Source organism: Triticum urartu, chromosome 4A (genome assembly GCF_056163025.1).
Source record: "Triticum urartu cultivar PI428250 chromosome 4A, HENAU_Tu73, whole genome shotgun sequence".
In the NCBI taxonomy this organism is placed as follows: Eukaryota; Viridiplantae; Streptophyta; class Magnoliopsida; order Poales; family Poaceae; genus Triticum; species Triticum urartu.
In genome coordinates this window covers 217,014,285-217,031,129 of record NC_141876.1, presented here as the reverse complement: position 1 = coordinate 217,031,129, position 16,845 = coordinate 217,014,285, and positions in this window count along the sequence as shown.

Sequence of the window (16,845 nt, the reverse complement as noted above, 5' to 3'; positions counted from 1 at the left end):
TCAAGTTTCATTTCCAGCTGGGAGCACCCCCCCAGGGCTGCGTTATTCCCAGGCCGCGTGGGTCCGTCCCTGCGGCATGTATCCCTTTTATTTCATGTTGTTAGCTTACCTTGTTGGGGGCGCCCCACGGGCTGCATCATCCCCAAGTCGCTCGGGCCTGACCCAGTGATGTCCGCCTTCCCAGCATCTATTTGAATGAATCCACTCCTTCGCGGCTAATGTGTTTGCCCTAGTTGCCCGCTCAACTGACGCCAACTAATGGAGTTGCTCCCAAACGGCACGACGCTTGCGCATGGGTCCGTCCCTGCAACGCCGACAAACCTGAATGGCTGAGCTCTGGCCGTGGCAGCCCCGCATGGCGCCACCTTGTCAAGCCTTCAGTGCCTCATCTCCCCTCGGAAGCAACCAACGGCTGACTGTCAATTGTCATGGCAACCCCTCGTTCTTTCTATGATGGGTCTACAGGATCTCCTAAAGGATCTGCGTCAGGCGAGGCCCTTGTGGTGTCTCCTTCACTCTCATCCGCGCGAACCGCTTGCATGTTAAAGGGGGGGTGCCTGAGCATCGCGACTCGGGGCTCCTTCTGGCTCTCCGGCCCTCACCCTCTGGCCTTGTCCACGGCATCGCGACCTGGCATACCAGCGACGGCTGAGACTCGCTCGAGGGCCGGGACCCGAGGACGTAGAGCAGAAAGGGGAGCAAAGGCGAGAGGGGAGGGACACGCGAGGACCTCGCCAAGCAACCTCACGCCTGCCGATGCACGGACCTGGCGACACACCAGAGAGCGGCCCCTGATTCTCGAGATAAGTCACCACCCGGAAGCACCAGCTACCGTGGCACCATCCCCGCACCTAATGCAATCCCGTGTTAGCCACGCCGCTCTCCTTTCTCACCGAACGACGGCTGCTTGAGCGCCAAAGGGGACCTCCTGAGCATCGCGACTCAGGGGCTCTTACCGGACCCCGGGTCGCTCACCTCCTGGCCTTGACCACGGCATCGCGATCTAGCATACCAGCGACGGCTGAAGCCGCCTTGGGACTGGGACCTGTCGGCGCAGAGCACCAAGCCCTCGTGAGGTTCGAAAGGGAGAACTGAGCTAAGACGGAATGAGCAACTCGCACAGTTCTACGACAAGGGTTATATTAACAAAATAGGATCACAGGCACCTTACAAGCCCCCACGGGACGCGTCTTTGATTCCTCGCAGGGAACAGATCCTAAAAGGACGATAACTACGCGCGCCCCTGCAAAAGACGCCATCATCAACAGTGGGCCATCAAGCACCGGCGCCAACCCCATCCAGATCAGAGTCGGCGACGGCCTGACGAGCCTGCCCCGCTCCAGGAGCGGCGCTGGCTCAGGGGCTCATAGCTGTCGTCGCTCGTCTCCGGAGTCGCGAAGAGCTCGCCGGAGTCGCTGGAACCTCCGAGGACTCCGCCGCCTGAGGAGCCGCCAAGGGAGCGGTCGGCGGGCCCAGCCCTCGCCGTAGCAGGGTCCTGACCACCTCTCCCGAGGCAGCACTCCAGCCGGCGCCCGTTCGCATCGAAGACCTTAAAGGACATCACCAAAGCACCGTCGTACTCCAAGTGGATCGCGAAGGCGCCTCTTGTCCTGCAGACCCGGGCGATTTCGCTCCAGCCTCGAGTCATGAAGACCTCGCCCGGGGCAACAACTGTGACCTCTGCCTCGGTCGCGAGGGTGCTGCAGCCGGCGTGCTGCAGCCAAAGCTCCAGGAGCTCTCCATGCGGGATGATGGAGGCGAAGAAGGGAGGATGGCAAATCCAGGACAGAGGAGGCATGGCTGCGTGGAGCACGAACTCTCGGGAGGAGCCCTTAGTTTGGACCCCAGGGGGGACGACCCACACCTTTGTGACCCGTCGGCGCCGATGGCGGCGCCGCCCGTGGCGATCGGCATCGACTCCTTCAGAGCCCTCGATGTGGGCGTACAAGGGAAGCGGGAACACCAGCGGTGGCCGCTCGCACCAGGGCCTCGACACCACCTGATGGGCCCCCTCGTCCCAGCCGCGGAGGGCGAGCCGTTTCTTCGGCGGGAGCGTGTCTGGTTCCTCTCGGGGAGCCTTTCCCTTCTCTGCCATCAAGAACCGGCGGATCGGAGCCACTGCAGCAAGACGGAGCAAGGACCGAGAAGAAGGAGAAGCAAGAAGGGATGGACTGGAAGGGCGCGTGCCATTCCGTACTTATGGCCGGCGAAGGCCAACCGCCGACCTCCACGATCACAGGTAATCATGACCCGCTTTGCATGTAGGGACTTGTCCAATCCGTGCAGTTGCCGAGGCGCCGTGGGGAAGTGGAGACGCCCACGCCCAACCAACCGCCACACGGCGCCCAAGGCCACAGGCTGTTAGGGCCCGCGGCGCTTCGCACTTTCCCTTTTGCCTCCCTGCACGGCCAAGTCCGAGCGCGCCTTGGGCCCGGGGGCTACTGTCGGCGTTCTGGGAACGGGGGTCCCCAGACTTGCCTGCCTGCGGCCCGCGGCGTGGCTCAAAGGGGGCCCAGCACGGCCCGTCTTCATCAACACAGACCCAAGACCCTCGTGAGGGGCCAAGCCTCGCGGGGCAGACGACACGGAGCTTCCTCAGGCACGGCCTCATCAGGCTGGCTCGCGAGGAGTCGGAGAGATCAAGGTGGGGTACCTCACGAGGTGCCCGTGATGCAAGCCATGACGACCAAGGGCGCCAGGCAGGCGCCAGCCCGCGCAGTGTCCTCCTTTCCTCTTTGGTGCAAAGGGAGCAAGCGCAGGCGAGAGCATCAAGCAAAGGCACCCGTTTCGGTGCAACGAGACCAAGACCAGTCCAACGGCAGGGAGGAAGTCATTATGGAGCCCAAGCCAGCGTCACCACCAGAGTCTTTGGCAGGCGAGGACCAACTTTAGTCAGGATAAGTGTACCATATGTTCCCCTTCAAAATGGCCAATTGTTGGCGCCCTTCCCGCTCAATATTTGGGGAAGAGGCCCAGGGCCTTTGCCTATAAACAGGACTAGCCACCCACAGGGTAGAAGGATCGAGAATCGGCCACCCAGAAGCTAGCTAGGATCGCAATCGAGAAGAGAGAGAGCGAGAGAAGGGTGACTGAACTCCCCCTAGCAGTTCATCCCCCCAACCAAGAACGGACCCTCGCGAGGCTGTTCTTCCTTGTATAGCTCATCATCATCAGCCCAAGAGGCAATCCACCACACCAGACACTGGAGTAGGGTATTACACCACAACGGTGGCCCGAACCAGTATAAACCTTGTGTCTCTTGCGCTGTTCTTTCCATAGCTTAGAGCTTAGCGAGGTGGAGGGGTGCAGGTAGGTAGAAGGCGAAATCTCCACGCGCACCCCAGTGTTCGAACCTCAAGGGTCTGCCGGAACCCAAAATCCGACAGACGTTGTTGGGCCTCCAAGTGCAGAGGTTTGTAGGACAGTAGCAAATTTCCCTCAAGTGGATGACCTAAGGTTTATCAATCCGTAGGAGGCGTAGGATGAAGATGGTCTCTCTCAAGCAACCTTGCAACCAAATAACAAAGAGTCTCTTGTGTCCCCAACACACCCAATGCAATGGTAAGTTGTATAGGTGCACTAGTTCGGCGAAGAGATGGTGATACAAGTGCAATATGGATAGTAGATATAGGTTTTTGTAGTTTGAAAAATATAAAAACAGCAAGGTAACTAGTGATAAAAGTGAGCACAAACGGTATTGCAATGCGTTGAAACAAGGCCTAGGGTTCATACTTTCACTAGTGCAAGTTCCCTCAACAATAATAACATAATTGGATCACATAACTATCCCTCAACATGCAACAAAGAGTCACTCCAAAGTCACCAATAGCGGAGAACAAACAAAGAGATTATGGTAGGGTACGAAAGCACCTCAAAGTTATTCTTTCCAATCAATCCGTTGGGCTATTCCTATAAGTGTCACAAACAGCCCTAGAGTTCGTACTAGAATAACACCTTAAGACACAAATCAACCAAAACCCTAATGTCACCTAGATACTCCAATGTCACCTCAAGTATCCGTGGGTATGATTATACGATATGTATCACACAATCTCAGATTCATCTATTCAACCAACACATAGAACCTCAAATAGTGCCCCAAAGTTTCTACCGGAGAATCATGACGAAAACGTGTGCCAACCCCTATGCATAGGTTCATGGGCGGAACCCGCAAGTTGATCACCAAAACATACATCAAGTGAATCACGTGATATCCCATTCTCACCACAGATACGCACGGCAAGACATACATCAAGTGTTCTCAAATCTTTAAAGACTCAATCCGATAAGATAACTTTGAAGGGTAAACTCAATCCATTACAATAGAGTAGAGGGGGAGAAGAAACATAAGATCCAACTATAATAGCAAAGCTCACGATACATCAAGATCGTGCCAAATCAAGAACACGAGAGAGAGAGAGAGAGATCAAACACATAGCTACTGGTACATACCCTCAGCCCCGAGGGAGAACTACTCCCTTCTCGTCATGGAGATCACCGGGATGATGAAGATGGCCACCGGAGAGGGATTGCTCCCTTCGGCAAGGTGCCAGAACGGGTATAGATTGGCTTTCGGTGTCTACGGAGGCTTCTAGCGGCGGAACTCCCGATCTATTGTGCTCCCCGATATTTTTAGGGTATATGGATATATATATAGGCGGAAGAAATACATCAGGGGAGCCACGAGGGGCCCACGAGGGTGGAGGGCGCGCCTAGGGGGGTGGGTGGGCCCCCTGCCTCGTGGCTTCCTCGTTGATCCCCTGACGTGCACTCCAAGTCTCCTGTATTGCTTTCTTTCCAAAAATAACTTTTCCGAAGGTTTCATTCTGTTTGGACTCCATTTGATTTTCCTTTTCTTCGAAACCCTAAAATAAGGGAAAAATAGAAACTGGCACTGGGCTCTAGGTTAATAGGTTAGTCCCAAAAATCATATAAAATAGCATATAAATGCATATAAAACATCCAAGGTTGATAATATAATAGCATGGAACAATCAAAAATTATAGATACGTTGGAGACGTATCAAGGTGCGAAGCTACCGCGAGTGTATCAAGCTAAGTTATCCTACCGCACCTACCCGGGACATGAACATCACTGCATATATCAGAACAATAAGCATAGCATAGTGGCATAAGTACCATGGTTCATTACACGCCCCCGCAGGGTCCTCTACTTTTTGCAAAATGCAGGATAAAGGAAAGGCTAAACAAAAGTGGCCCTCATGACCACAACAGCTCCCGAGGCTGGGCTCCAGAGGCCCCTCGGGCTCAGCCCGATCCTTCCTCCCGCTTCATCGGAGCGTGGTGACAAGACGATCCGCCACCTTCCTCAAAGCGAGCCCGGCGACGTGGCGGCTGGTCGTAGCCGCCACTTCTTGTGCTCTCGCTGGAGGAGCCGCCGTCGCTGAATGAGCCACGCCCGTCGCCAAGGACGAGCTCACCCTCGGCGTCATTGCGGCTGTCGTCAAGGCCAAGCTCATCGTCACCGCTGTCGTCTTCGGGGCAGCATCCTGCGCGATGGCATCTTCCCCAAACACCCTCACATAGAGGGTCGGGATGCCGTCGTACCTTAAGCGGAGGGTGCACCTCTCGCTCAGGCCGCGCGCACAGGAAAATGCCTGCCAGCCGCGGGCCAAGGACACATTCCCGGCGGCAGAAACTTCGACCCCGAACCATGAAGCCTTGCTGCAACAGGCATCAGCCTGCAGCCAGAGGCCGTCAGGCCCCGCGGCCAGCAGCTCACTAGTGAAGAAGCGGGGGAGCGGGAGCCAGGTGCCGGCTAGCCTCTCCGACCACACGACGAACTCCGGGAGCACCTCGGCCGAGTGGAAGCGCGGACGAGGAGGCCGGGAAACCATGGCGTGCCCCCCCTTGTCACAGCGGCTGCCTCGTCCTTGGCGGCTCCCACCACGAGAAGAAACACCGCCACAGCCGGCCTAGGCGCACCCGTGCCCCCGAGGAGCCACCGCTGGAGTTGCGATGTGCTTGTGGGGACGGCCTCGCCGTATCTTGGGAGGTGGCGAGCCAGGTCCCTCCATGGGGACCTTCCCCTTCTCGGCGGCAAAGAACTTCCTCGTCAGTGCCATGGGGACTACAGCGAGGCGGAAAGGCAGAGAGGAGGAAGAAGAAGCAGGCGGCGAGAAGATGGAGATGAGCAAGGGGCTATGCCCCTCTCTTCATTTATAGCCAAGGGAGGCCAACCGCCGGCCTCCACGATCCCATGCAATGATGGTTTTCTCTGCACGCATGAAACACCCACGATGCTGCAATATCTCCCACGTGTCGAGGCACAACTTAGAGGCATAACCGCATGGTGGTTTAGTCGCAAGAGGGGTAATCTTCACACAATCCCATGTACTGAATAAGAAAGGGATAAAGAGTTGGCTTACGATCGCCACTTCACAAAAATAACAAGTAAACATACATCATCCAGAGTACAATCAAGGTCCGACTACGGAACCAAAATAAAGGAAGACAACCCCAAATGCTAGATCCCCAATCGTCCCAAATGGGCTCCACTACTGATCATCAGGAAACGAAACATAGTAACAGCCAAGGTTCTCGTTGAACTCCCACTTGAGTTCGGTAGCATCACCTGTTCTAGCATCATTGGCACCTGCAAATGTTCGGAAGTATCCGTGAGTGACGAGGACTTAGCAATCCCACACCCGCGAGATCAAGACTATTTAAGCTTATGGGTAGGAGAAGGTAGTCAGGTAGAGCTGCAGCAAGCGCTAAGAGAATATGTTGGCTAACATACGCAAATAAGAGTAAGATGAGAAGCTACGCAATGGTAGAAAAGCTATAAGTGATCAACAAGTGATCCCGCAACTACTTACGTTCAAGCATAACGCAAGACCGTGTTCACTTCCCGGACTCCGTCGAAAAGAGACCATCACGGCTAACACGCGGTTGATTTATTTTAATTAAGTGAAGTGTCAAGTTCTCTACAACAGGATATTAACAAATTCCCATCTGCCACATAACCACGGGCATAGCTCTCGAAAGTTTATACCCTGCAGGGGTGTCCCAACTTAGCCCATCACAAGCTCTCATGATCAACGAAGGATATTCCTTCTCCCGGAAAGACCCGATCAGTCTCGGAATACCGGTTACAAGACATTTCGACAATGGTAAAACAAGACCAGGAAAGCCGCCCGATGTGCCGACAAATCCCAATAGGAGTCGCACGTATCTCGTTCTCAGGGCACACCGGATGAGAACTCCGTACAACTAAAACCAGCCCTCAAGTTTCCCCGAGGTGGCACTGTAAAGGACTCTAGTTCGGACCAAAACTCACAGGAGCACTGGCCTGGATTTTAAAATAAAGATGACCCTTGAGTCTGCAGAACCCAAGGGAAAGGTATAGGTGGTAGGTAGGCAAATGGTCAACCCAAAGTTGGGCCTTGCTGGAGGAGTTTTATTCAAAACAACCTGTCACGGAGGTCCCATATATCCCGAACCGCGTAAGGAATGCAAAATCAAGAAACATAACACCGGTATGACGGAAACTAGGGCGGCAAGAGTCGAACAAAACACTAGGCAAAAGGCCGAGCCTTCCACCCTTTACCAAGTATATAGATGCATCAATTAAATAAGAGATAACGTGATATCCCAATAATATCCATGTTCCAACATGGAACAAACTTCAACTGCAACTAGCAACGCTATAAGAGGGACTGAGCAAAAGCGGTAACATAGCCAAACAACAGTTTGCTAGGAAGGTGGGTTAGAGGCTTGACAAGGCAATATGGGAGACTTGATATAACAAGTGGTAGGTAGCACGAAATAGCGATAGAGCGAACAACTAGCAAGCAAAGATAGAAGTGATATCGAGGGTATGGTCATCTTGCCTGAGATCCCGCAAGGAAGAAGAACTTCCATGAAGAAGACAAACAGATGTAGTCGAACGAATCCTCACAACTCCGGAACGAAACCGAAGCTAACAAGAGAAGCACACCGGAAAGAAGCAACCAACATGGTAAGCACACAAGCATAAACATGGCATGATGCACAACCAAGGATGATGCATGTCCGGTTTAAATATGCATGGCATGGCAAAGTGCAACAAACAATACTACAAGTTAAGTGGAGCTCAATATGCAACTAGTTGCATATTGATGGAACACCACATTCAAGTTATTTAGTTCGCTCTTGTTTAGGTACTCAACAATATTAAATGTTGGTTTACATGGAAAGAGGAGAAGCATAAATAAACAATCTATTTAGGCAAGTTTAAATGAGGCCGGAACAACAAATAACAATTCCGGAAAATCCTCATGTGCAATTTAGCAAATTTGAAGCAAACAACAATTTTAAGTATTTAAATGTTGTTATCATGATGCAAATGACCTGAACAAGTTTTATCCAAATTTTATGAAAATGTTGACATGAGCATGCTATGAAGCATTTGTCACCGTGGTGGAAAGAAAGGGTGTCATGGCAACGAATCCGGAATTGATGCCACGACAACATATCGGTACAGGTATCTCATGGAAATACCGGTGCAAACGGAAGTGTGGATGTGCAAAACATGCTAGAGATGGTGGGGTGATCCCGTTCATCGGGTTCCCATGGACCGACGGCATGACAAACGAGGAGGAACATGGAAGGAACAATTCGGACACGGTGCAAACATAGGGTGCATCTCATACATCACAAAACATTCATCCACGGGTCATCGTCTTGGCGGTATACCTTCGAAGCATGCAAACGGGACGGTTCGGGTTCAGTGCAATGTAGAGGAAGTAGACGTTCTCGGGACGGTCGTAGTGGAAGTAGTGGTACTATCGGTCCTCGACGGTAGTGGTACACGGTCATAGTCGCATGAGTTTCCATAGATGTTCGGGGTCACGGCGAGGAAGTTGACGCATCGTTGAACTTGGTGTCCGAGGAACCCCGCGTAGTCGTACACGAGACGTAGCCGAACTTGACGGTTTCATTACATGGTTCTTGAGAGATGGGAGTAGTACAAAGTCGCCATGGAACTTGGGTTTCGGTCATGGAGTGTTACTAGGCATCAGTGGATCTCCGAGGAACTTGGCATATCCAGTCTCCGGGGTCGTCGCAGTACTTGGTATCTCGTGTAACTCCAAGGTTCGTTCTGTAAGCGTACACACGTCTTTGGTGAAGATAGCCGCACATGCATGTAGATGAACTTGCCGGGTCATCGACGTCCTGGTACCTGCTGTCCTTCGACCATGAGAGAGAAGAAACCAAACAGTGATGGTGCACGATGGGGATGGTCCTGCTGCAAGAGGAGGTCGAATGGCGGAGCAGCAGCAAGACGAAGTGGGGCCAGTGTTGGCCTTGGCGTGGAGCAAGGGAAGCAGAGCTTCTGGAGGCTTGAGGGGCCCAGGACTTCGGGCGTGCGATGCCACCGGGAGGAGGCGAGACAAGGCGTCGGAGGAAGCTGAGCAGCAGTAAGAGGAGAGGCGGAGGCAAGCTCGGCGGCCTGGACTCGCCGGTCGGAGCGGCGATGGGGTCACAGGGTGGTGCGGGGACAAAGCAGTAGGAGAGACGGAGTGGAGGAACAAAGTTGCCGGTGGCGGGAGCCTCGTGGGAAGCCACGACGAGGTCCCTGGCAGGGCAGGGCGACGACTCTGGGAGGTAGGGACGGCGCGACGGAGAGCGTCTCGCGGCAGGAGGGGAGGCATGTCCTCGCCGGAGTCAGCAGGGCGACGATGCCATGGCCGTGCGGGCAGGCGAGCTCACGGGGTCGCGGGGTGGTTGGCTTGAGGGGTTTCACTCCTCTCCTTTCCTGCAGGTGGCGGCACGAGCGATGGAGAGGGAGAGATCGAGAGTAGGGAGTGGCGGCGCAAGGCGGTGGCTCGTTGATGGGGCGATGCGAGGTGGCGGAGGTCACCGGCATAGGGACCGGGCGCGAGGGTCGTGGCCATGGGGATCGGGTGGAGAGGAGGGCGCTGGGACTGGGAGAAAGAGGCTGCGAGAGAGAGATGGGGATCGGGCGCATGCCCTCCGTCCCTGGCGGCGCAAGAGGGAACAGGGGAAGGGAGCGACAGGTGAGTGAGTGATCGGGCTAGGGTTAAGGTTAGGTGGGCCTGTGGCTGGGCTAAGCAGATGGGCCGGCGGAGAGGGAAACAGCCATAGGCCCGGTCGGCTGGGCTGCTAGTTGTGCTGTCTCTCTCCCTCATATTTTCTTTAACAGAAAACAATAGAGAGAAGGAAAATTAAGAGGGAGGTTTAGGGAAAGGAATTTGCACTCAGGGACAATTTTCCCGGACTCACAAAAATGAGTTTGACCCAATAAAATTAGAAATGGCATGATCGAAAGATATAAATTCAAACTCATTTGAATTTAATTCAAATGGGTTTGAACTGGGAATTGGTAAAAGGAAGGTCCATAAATGTTCGAATTTTTAGAGGAGCCTCAATAAAAGAGATAAAGAATTGTTGCCAAGGTTTGGAGGTGAAACTTAAAGTGGGATAGGCATGGGAATTATTTTGCAAGTGTGTTCCGGTTAATTCCAAACAAATGGAATATTTATTATAGCTCCCTAATATTGGGAGGATATGTTATAAAGAAAATAACCGTGTGAATTCCCTTGGTTTAAATGGACCGAACATCCATGCAATTTATTTAGTTGAGTTTTAGTTAGCTTTAAGAAAAAGATGGGATGATGACATGATGCCATGCAAAATATGCAATGATGAATGCAACAAGCAAAACAAATCACATGACGAACAACGAAAAACATGGAAGGCTTTTGGAGCGTTGGTCTTGGGGCATCACAACATTCCACCACTACGAGAGGATCTCGTCCTGAGATCTAGGATGGCACCGGAGAGAAGCAGAAAAGGAAGAGAAGAGGTAAACTAAGTTGCTTCTTGACAAATGAGTGAAACCAATGAACCTTGAGAGGTTGAGAACTTGAAAGAAGAAAACAACAGAGTTGAACGAAATTGAGAGCACTCCGGTAGAAAAGAGAAACAAGGAACACCATGTGAACCTTGGAGGCTGAAAAGCTATGAATAACGAGCACAAAGGACAAGAAGGAATTGAAACCACTCTGGTTGAGACGAGATAAACAAGGAACAAGGAAGAACAAATTCGAACAACACTCCGGTTGAAAAGAGATGCAAGACTTGATAAGATGGAAAGAACTTGAGCAGAGGACACAACACTCCTGTAAAATGGATAAGCAAGGAAAGAACATGATCTTGAGAAAACGATATGATTGGTCGAAGAGAGCAACATCACAATGCCTCCGGAATGAACGAGTAGAAGCTAGATCGTCAGAATAAGAGAACGGAGAAGGAATGACAACTTCTACCACAATTTAATTTGGAAAGCATCCTTGCAAGAAGGTTAGAGCGGAGTTGCTGGAAAACCAACAACGAAAAGATATGTTCCTCGTGGGATTATTGAGACATCTCAAAACTTGAGGTGAACTTCTGCCACTAACGAAAACAATTGCTTGCTTGAGTTCAACGAAGAGATGAAAACTTGTTCCACCAATAGGAGCACCACAATAGCAACATTCCTTAGGGAAGGCTTTAGGTGAAATCTTTGCCAAGATAACTCCAATGAAGTATTGATGGATTTAAAATACCTCATTCTTGACAACATGTGAATCATGAAACACGAAGGAAAATTATCAAGAATGACATAACACCACCGCTAAAGATAAGGTAGAATAAATTGCATTTCAGAATGCAAGATGAAGAATACTTGAACTCCTCAAAACAAAACATGTGTTGAACACCACGTTTATTTTAGAGTATAGCTTGGCGGATCATTATTCGAGAGAAATCTTGAAGAACGAATGAAGAATGAAAGGAATCCTTGATGAGCCACCATGAAAAACTCCGGTAATAAGGATGATAAAAGATAGAGAAGTTGATAACACAAGGTGAAGCCTTGCGATGATTTAGATGGAGCTTCGTGACAAGATAATGCGGAAACTTGGAACTCCGGAAATGAAAGGTGAACAACTTGGAACCAAGAATTTCTTCCTCGTGAACTAACTCCGGAAGAAGGAATTAATTCATCTTGAGGAAATAAGAATAAGAAATATGTTATGCATATCCTTCACCAATTTGAATTGATGACAAGCAATGGATTTCGCATACTACTTATTCTCATAGAAAGGATTAAGAGAGATATAGCGCAAACTTGAGAAAGGTCTTCAACGATCCGCCGGTAGGATTAGAAAGAACGAATGAATTGATATGATAACAAAGGAAATATTATCTTGAACAAACCACCATAAGAATTGAAAATGAACGAAGAAAAGATAAAGAAACACCGGGAAGAATTAGAAAAATGAAATAAGATACTTGAGGGGATTTAGATACATGAGAACGAAGAGATCATGAACTGATTAGAGGATATTTGAACTATGCGCCAGCCGGTAGACTTGGGGAATGAGAGCTGAATGTCGAGAACGAATAAATCTGAGATGATGAGCTCCAGAGAATCAAACTGAAAAGACTCTTGAATTGTTCCGGATGGGTGAAAAGAATCTCACAATCGAAAACAATTATGAGAGGATGGCATCAAGCTTGAACCATGAATCTTTGAGAGAACAGATAAGATTTGGAGGGAAAACTCTTCTTCAGTCTTCACAGTTCGAGAATGATGACGAGAAACACCATCATGAATTGTCGAGGCACTTCGGAATAATGCAGAATATAAAGGCTGAATCAACAATGAAAAGAATTTGGATGATCTTGGAGAAAGACATTTGACTGATGATAATTCATTATTACGTCAAACTTTAAATGAATTTAAGAATAACTCCGGGAAAATTAAAAGAGTCAGGTAAGATCCTGGTAAAAGTCCTGTGGGTTAGGGCCCACTGAAAGATACACCGTTGAATGATTTAAAATAGAGATTGCGCTGGTTGAATTAAATGACTTGAATGAGATAACAACCTCGAGATATCTTGAACGGATAATGAACGGAAACATGAATCTTCTGATATATCTTCAGTACGCCAGAACAAATGAATAGCGAGAGGTGAATGATTAGGGGGCACCGGCCTGAGAAAACCTATGAAAGGACGAAAGGGATATGGTCAACACCGGAAGCTTGTATTGAATCCACCGAAGAAGAAACAACAACGAAGGATGATGAACTTGAAAGTCCTGACCATCTTCATGATAACCACCGGGTAAAACATTGAAGGAAAGAATGAAGAAACTTCACACCCATAACATGGATACTTGATTAAGAAATCTGGGTCCTTGAATAAAAGGGTGGGAGGGCGGGTAAAACAAATGCCACTTGGGACGGATGAAACAAACATCGTCGTGAAGAATTGAGAATTGATCTATCAAATATTGAAAGGATAGGATTAACTTGAAGAGAAGCATGCCGGTTGAAAATAATTGACATGATAATCTCGATAAATAAGAAGGATTAGCACTCCCATATAAATATGAGAACACCGCTTATAATAAGGTATGGAATCAACACTTGACATCGAAGCAAATCAAATACCACAACTCAAAACAAAACAAAGGATTGGCTTGCAAAATAAGCCGGAAACAAACATATGATAGATCCCATATTGTATCATGTGTCTGTTGGAAAGATATCCTACGAGATACTTGAATTCCCACCTATGAACTCCCGAAACTTTCCGGTTATGCAATCTGGTGTTGGGGATACAGGGGAAGCATAATATCTCACCCAAACTAACAATCCCTACATCCAGCTGTATCCATCCTTCAACACATAACCAAGAAACCTTTGGAAACCATGTACATCAACCTTCGAAAAGCATCCGTTATACGAGTTATGGAAATACTCCCGAACTCCCGCCCTAGTACTGGGTGGCGTCGAGGTTATCTCACCAACAACTGCATAAAAGAGATTTTCGATGTCGGCGATCTCAGGTATTCCAGAACTGCAACGATAAAATTGTGACGACAACACCTCGGAGCTCAACTCCCTGAGACATTGCCACAACCCCTAAATGTCAGGAGGCACAAAGAACTATGTTCTCCTCACAAGAATATCAGAATGATTCCAAGATACCCACGTGATCCTAAATTTTTTTTTAGTGATTTTTGAGGAGAGGAATGTCAAAAGATCTACGTCAGGAGACTTCACCAGAGCGACGAAGGGACTGAGGAGTCAAAAGAATCCTACTCTCTGATATATATATATATATATATATAATCCTAGGACTCAAAAAAATTGTTCTAAACTCAACAACGTCAGCGATTCAATCAAGCAGGGGGTTCCTAAGTCGGGGATGGCTTTGATTACCAACTTGAAACACCCACGATGCGGCTATATCTCCCACGTGTCGAGGCACGACTTAGAGGAATAACCGCATGGTGGTTTAGTCGCAAGAGGGGTAATCTTCACACAATCCCATGTACTGAATAAGAAAGGGATAAAGAGTTGGCTTACAATCGCCACTTCACACAAATAACAAGTAAACATACATCATCCAGAGTACAATCAAGGTCTGACTACGGAACCAAAATAAAGGAAGACAACCCCAAATGCTTGATCCCCGATCGTCCCAACTGGGCTCCACTACTGATCATCGGGAAATGAAACATAGTAACAGCCAAGGTTCTCGTCCAACTCCCACTTGAGTTCAGTAGCATCACCTGCTCTCGCATCATCGGGACCTACAACTATTTGGAAGTATCCGTGAGTCACGAGGACTCAGCAATCCCACACCCACGAGATCAAGACTATTTAGGCTTATGGGTTGGAGAAGGTAGTGAGGTTGAGCTGCAGCAAGCGCTAAGCGAATATGGTGGCTAACATACGCAAATAAGAGTAAGATGAGAAGGTATGCAACGGTCGAAAAGCTATAAGTGATCAAGAAGTGATCTTGAAACTACTTATGTTCAAGCATAACACAAGACCGTGTTCACTTTCCGGACTCCGCCGAAAAGAGACCATCACGGCTACACACGCGGTTGATTCATTTTAATTAAGTCAAGTGTCAAGTTCTCTACAACCCAGTATTAACAAATTCCCATCTTCCACATAACCGCGGACACGGCTCTCAAAAATTTATACGCTACAGGGGTGTCCCAACTTAGCCCATCACAAGCTCTCACGGTCAACGAAGGATATTCCTTCTCCCGGAAAGGCCCGACCAGTCTCGGAATCCTGGTTACAAGACATTTCGACAATGGTAAAACAAGACCAGCAAAGCCGTCCGATGTGCCGACAAATCCCGATAGGAGTCACACGTATCTCATTCTCAGGGCACACCGGATGAGCACTCCGTACAACTAAAACCAACCCTCAATTTTCCCCGAGTTGGCGCTGCTAAGGACTCTAGTTCGGACCAACACTCAGAGGAACACCGGCCCGGGGGGTTTAAAATAAAGATGACCCTTGAATCTACAGAACCCAAGGGAAAGGTATACGTGGTACGTTGGCAAAAGATAAAACCAAGGTTGGGCCTTGCTGGAGGAGTTTTATTCAAAGCAAACCGTGAAGGGGGTCCCATCAATCCCCAACCGCATAAGGAACACAAAATCAAGGAACATAAACCCGGTATGACGGAAACTAGGGCAGCAAGAGTGGAACAAAACACCAGGCACAAGGTCGAGCCTTCCACCCTTTACCAAGAATATAGATGCATTAATTAAATAAGAGATAATGTGATATCCCAACAATATCCATGCTCCAACATGGAGTAAACTTCAACTTCACCTGCAACTAGCAACTCTATAAGAGCGGCTGAGCAAAAGCGGTAACATAGCCAAACAATAGTTTGCGAGGAAGGTGGCTTAGAGGCTTGACATGGCAATATGGGAGGCTTGATATAATAAGTGGTAGGTAGCGTGACATAGCTATAGAGCGAACAACTGGCAAGCAAAGATAGAAGTGATATCGAGGGTATGGTCATCTTGCCTGAGATCCCGCAAGGAAGAAGAACGAGTCCATGAAGAAGACAAACAGACGTAGTCGAACGAATCCTCGCAACTCCGGAACGAAACCGAAGCTAACGAGAGAAGCAAACCAGAAAGAAACAAGCAACATGGTAAACACACAAGCATAAACATGGCATGATGCACAACCAAGGATGATGCATGTCCGGTTTAAATATGCATAGCATGGCAAAGTGCAACAAACAATACTACAAGTTAAGTGCAGCTCAATATGCAACGAGTTGCATATTGATGAAACACCACATTCAAGTTATTTAGTTCGCTCTCATTTAGGTACTCAACAATATTAAATGTTGGTTAACATGGCAGGAGGAGAAGCATAAATAAACTATCTATTTAGGCAAGTTTCAATGAGGCTGGAACAACAAACAACATTTTCGGAAAATCCTCATGTGCAATTTAGCAAATTTGAAGCAAACAACAATTTTAAGCATTTAAATGTTGTTATCATGATGAGAATGACCTAAACAAGTTTTATGCAATTTTTATGAAAATGTTGACATGAGCATGTTATGAAGCATTTGTCACCGTGGTGGAAAGAAAGGGTGTCACGGTGATGAATCCGAAAATGATGCCATGGCAACATATCGGTTCTGGTAGCTCATGGAAATACCAGTGCAAACGGAAGTGTGGATGTGCATAACATGCTAGAGATGTAGGGGTTACCCCGGTCATCGGGTTCCCACGGATCGATGGCATGGCAAACGAGGAGGAACGTGTAAGGAACAATTCGCACATGGTGCAAACATAGGGTGCATCTCATACATCACACAACATTCATCCATGGGTCATCGTCTTGGCGGTATACCTTCGAAGCGTGCAAATGGGACGGTTCGTGTTCAGTGCAATGTAGAGGAAGTAGACATTCTCGGGATGGTCATAGTGGAAGTAGTGGTACTATCGGTCCTCAACGGTAGTGGTACACAGTCATAGTCGCACGAGTTTCCAT